Source organism: Pinus tabuliformis, chromosome 9 (genome assembly GCF_031772625.1).
Source record: "Pinus tabuliformis cultivar Carrire ecotype Pingquan chromosome 9, CPIR1, whole genome shotgun sequence".
NCBI classification, from domain to species: Eukaryota; Viridiplantae; Streptophyta; class Pinopsida; order Pinales; family Pinaceae; genus Pinus; species Pinus tabuliformis.
Genome location: NC_142307.1, coordinates 935,670,457 through 935,675,521, shown reverse-complemented (window position 1 = coordinate 935,675,521; position 5,065 = coordinate 935,670,457).

The following is a 5,065-nucleotide window of genomic DNA, read 5'->3' as shown; positions in this document are numbered from 1 at the left end:
TATTTAATTCCAGATCAGTGGTATCAGAGTGGTCTGCTTTTTCTCTGTTTTTCTTTGCATGTCCCCAACAAGGTCGGGATATAAGGAGTTAGGGCTTGAACTGGTCGAACCTTTGCAAGACCAGCCTCGCAAATCCGAACGACCTCCCATGGCGGATGAGAAGAAAGATGAGGGGGCAGGAGATCCTATCAAAATCTTGCTCGAAGAAGCCCTCGAGTGACAACAGAACGCGATGATGGACAGCTTTGCCCAGATCCTTCAGTGGCTACCCAGAAGCGACACATCGGCTTCCAGCAGCTACTCTAGAAACGCCACACCCTTTAAGGTACAAGTTAATTTTGAAATCCCCATATTCAAGGGTCAGATAGATGCAGATGCCATAGATAAATGGTTAAATCTGCTAGAGGGTTATTTTTCTGTTCATGAATTTTCGAGTCGGGAAAATATTGTTTTCGCTCTTCTCAAAGCAGCTCCCCACGTCAAGGACTGGTGGGAAACCTACTGCGAGTAGAAGGATGAAAGTACTGGCTCACTATTTTCAGCCGCAACCACCTGGAATTCATTCTGGGATGCCATCAAGGAGCAGTACTACCCTATCGGAAGCTATGAGGATGAATACATAAAGTGGACCACGCTGCGACAGGGAAGGGACCAAGACGTGTCAAAGTTCACCAATCTTTTCCATACCCTTCGCGCAAAGTTGGGTATCAAGGATTCGAAGCAGCATTTGATACTCAAATATTGTGGCTGCCTGCACAAGTACATCCAAGAAGAAATACAATTCCTGAACATCTCCTCGCTCGGCACAACATACCGATATGCCGTCAAGGTCGAGCAAAAGTTTAAACAAAAGAAGCGAGACTTTGGATCTGCGAATCCAAATCAGGGGAAAGGTGCCCCTAAACCACATAACAAAGGACAAATCCAAGGCGGGGCAGCCCAAGACAACCTACCGAAGCTGCAAGCAAAGAACAGTGCCGCAAAGCCGAAAAAGGACACAGGAAAATGGTGTGAGTTCCATAAGAGCTCCACTCACAACACAAGTGAGTGTCGGGCCAAGCAGTCACTGGTGGCTGAGCTAAAGGTTTCAGAATCAGATGCATGTTCCGACTCTGAGTCAGAACCCGATAAGGGGAATGACAAAGGGAAGCATATCATTGATGCAGATCCCAATGCCACTGTTGCTGTTGCCAAGATCCAGAAAAATGAACCTGAAGATCCAGAGGAGGAGGAGCGTCTCTTCCACTCCTAGATGTGGGTAAAAGGCTCCCCGATACAGTTCATTGTTGATAGTAGGAGCCAAAAGAACCTCATTTCGACAGAGGTCGTGAAGCGGTTGGGCTTACCAACCACAGCACATCCACATCCGTACACCGTTGGGTGGCTTCACCAAGGACGAGATCTTCGCATGAGCCAGCAGTGTCGCCTTCCATACAACATCAAGCCCTTCTCGGATGAGGTATTGTGTGACATTGCTCCCCTTGAAGTTTGTGATGTATTATTAGGACAGCCATACTTGTGGAAGCGACATGCTGTGTATGAATGAAGGCCCCGTGCTGTTATTATTACATTGGGAAATAAGTTGTACAGGATACCAAAGGTAGCACCACCTACCGCCATCTCTTTGATTACTGCAAAACAATGCAGTAAGCTCATTTCCAAAACCAGGAAATTTGTTTTCCTGATGATACGCCCTCAAGGAAAGAAGAAGACTGTGGCCACGGCCTCCAGACAGGGCCCCTCTGCACGACAACTACAGATGGAAAAGGTCGTGGAGGAGTATGAGGACATCTTCACCTCCCCCGCAGGGGTTCCTCTGCACTGTCAGGTCAAGCACTCCATCGATCTGACCCCAGGTGCGCCGCTACCCAATGGACCAATTTATCGGCGCTCCATTCTAGAGAACAATGAAATCAAGAGGCAGATTCAGGAGCTCCTGCAGAAAGGTCACATCCGTCCGAGTTCATCGCCTTGTGGGAGCTTGATTGTGTTGGTACAGAAGAAGGATGGGACGTGGAGACTCTGTATTGACTATCGGGCGTTGAACAAGATCACTGTCCATAATAGGTACTTGATCCCATGGATTGATGACCTCCTAGACCAACTAAATGGGGCAAAATATTTCAGCAAGATCGATCTGATTTCAGGATATCACCAGGTACCAATCGAACCCTCTGATGTGTGGAAGACTGCCTTCAAATCCAAGGAGGGCCTTTTCGAATGGTTGGTTATGCCTTTCAGATTGACGAATGCTCCTGCAACCTTCATGAGGCTAATGGATGACATCTTACGGCCATTCACCAACTCATTTGTAGGAGTATACTTGGATGACATTCTGATCTTCAGCCAGAGTTGGGAAGAGCACCTCCACCACATTCGACAGGTTCTCCAAACACTGTGGCAACACAAGCTATGTGCCAATTTAGAGAAATGCACTTTTGGCATGACCCAGGTTCAGTATCTGGGATACATCATTGATGAACAGGGGGTGCATGTGGATCCAGCCAAGATCTAAGTCATTCGGGATTGGCCATCTCCAACCACTCTAACAGAGCTCTGCAGCTTTCTAGGTCTTGCCAACTTCTACCGCAGGTTCGTGTTGGGGTTTTCTCATATTACTTGGCCCTTGAGTCAAGTCACCAAGGGAGGGGTGAAAGCAAAATTCTTTTGGTCTGAATCTCAACAGAAGGCATTCATAGAGTTGAAGGATCGCCTCTGCACAGCACCAGTGCTCGCGTTACCAGATTTACAACAACCATTTGAAGTCGAGACAGATGCCTCTGACTATGCTATTGGGGCAGTCCTTACTCAACATCGACATCCAATGGCATATCACAGTGAAACACTTTCAGACACAGTCCGGAAGTACCCCACTTATGATAAAGAGATGTATTCCATTGTGCAGGCCTGCCGACAATGGAAGCATTACATTTTGGGGAAGGAAACGGTCATCCACACAGACCACTGACCCCTGCAGTTCATACAGACCCAAGGGAAATTGCAGAATGATCGCCATCAGAAGTGGTCTACATACCTGCAACAGTTCCACTTGAATATCAGGTATAAGAAGGGCAGCACCAATAATGTTGCAGATTGCCTCAGTCGACCACCGATCATGGCGTTAACCACCGTGATCAACTCTTGTGGGCACGAGACTTCTGATTGGCCACTTCTCTACAAAAGCGACCTAGAATTCAGCCACACATACCAGACACTCTTAGAGGGTTGGCATGTTCCAGATTTTCACCTCCAGGATGCCTTGTTATGCCACTTCGGTCACCTTTGTGTTCCTTCAAGCGAGCGTGCCAAGATGATTTGGGAAGCACACTACAGTCAGGCTACTGGGCATTTCGGGGTCGAGAAAATAGTGGCAGTAGTGCAAAATTATTTCTATTGGCTGAATCTTCGACAGGATGTTGGGAAGTACATCAAATCATGTACTACCTGTGCCATTGCCAAACCGACCATCAAGAAGCACAGCCTCTATACCACGTTTCCTACCCCTAGTTGACCTTGGGAATCCATCTCCATGGATTACATGTCAGGCCTTCCTTCCACTAAGCATGGAAATGACTGTGTTTTTGTGGTCGTCGACAGGTTCTCGAAGATGGCCATTATGGCAGCCTGTAAGAAGAATATCACAGCAGAAGCCACTACTAAACTCTTCTTTGAACGAGTGTGGGTGCACTTTGGGATCCCACAGTCTATCATCTTAGATCAGGATAGTCGGTTCCTCAACACATTTTGGTCCAGTCTCTGGTCAATGCTAGACACCAAACTCACGAAGTCCACAGCCTTCCATCCTCAAACCGATGGCCAGACAGAGGTTGTCAATAGGATGATTGTGCACATTCTGTGCATGTATAACTCAAAGCATCCACGCACATGGGACGAGAGCCTCCCCTATGTTCAGCACAGCTACAACCGAGCTCTTCATAGATCCACTGGCCATAGCCCTTTTCAGGTGGGTTTGGGATTCCAGCCACTATGCCCCATTGATGTGGCCATGCCACTTGCAGCTACTAACATAAATTCAGCTCATGTCCAGTCCGAAATAGATAAGGCCACCAACTTCATTGAGCGCATCCAACATATTTGCCAGCAGGTCCATGAAATTATGGAGAAATCAAATGCCAAGTACAAGCAGCGACATGATCAACATCGGGTGCCACACAAGTTTCAGGTGGGTGACAAAGTCTGGTTGCATTTGCAAAAGGAATGCCTTACTGGAGCCTATCGGAAACTGAGACCACTCCGATATGGTCCTTACACCATTACTAAGGCTATGGGAGATAATGCATTTGAGCTCAGCATTCCCCCATTCCTTGGCCTGCACCTAGTGTTCAATGTGGACCGCCTTCGGCCATACTTTCCACCATTGCTAGACACATCCGACATTGCAAAACAGCTCACACCCACAGAATTAAATCCAAATTGCATGGAACAAGCTCCAACTGATCGGATCATGGACACATAGATCAAGAACACTCGCCAACAAAATATCCAACTGTATTGAGTTGTCAAAGCAGGCCAACTCCTTCACCAGGGCAAGTGGCTCACCAGGGAACAAGTTCAACAAAAGTTTCCTCATCTAATGGAGGAACTCAAGGTAATGGGGACCATTGCTTCCTAAGGGGGGAGGAATGATCTAGGTGGATATTGGTGGCCACCTGCCAAGTCCACCTGGACCCCCACCATTGTTTCTCTCAGCATTTTCAGTTTCCTTAATTGTAGCACAACTTACTATTTTTAGTAGTTTTTCAGGTCCTGAACTTCTGGAGCCGTTTTGAGGCCCTAAACGACGTTTTTTGGGAAATCTGGGGCAACATGGGTCCATGGACCCATGTTGCCTCCCAAAGTGGTAGTGCTCGGACAGATATTTCTAACGAGCTATTGTACGCGTCAAACGGAGATCATATGCCAAAGTTACGACCCTGGGAAGTTGGTGTACCAATTTACCCAAACGGGGCCCACAGTTTGGTGTTTCATCTTCTAGGGTTAGGTTTTGGAATGTTAAGGGTTTTCCATTGTTTCTCAACAATAAATAGGCCTTTGAGCCTCATTG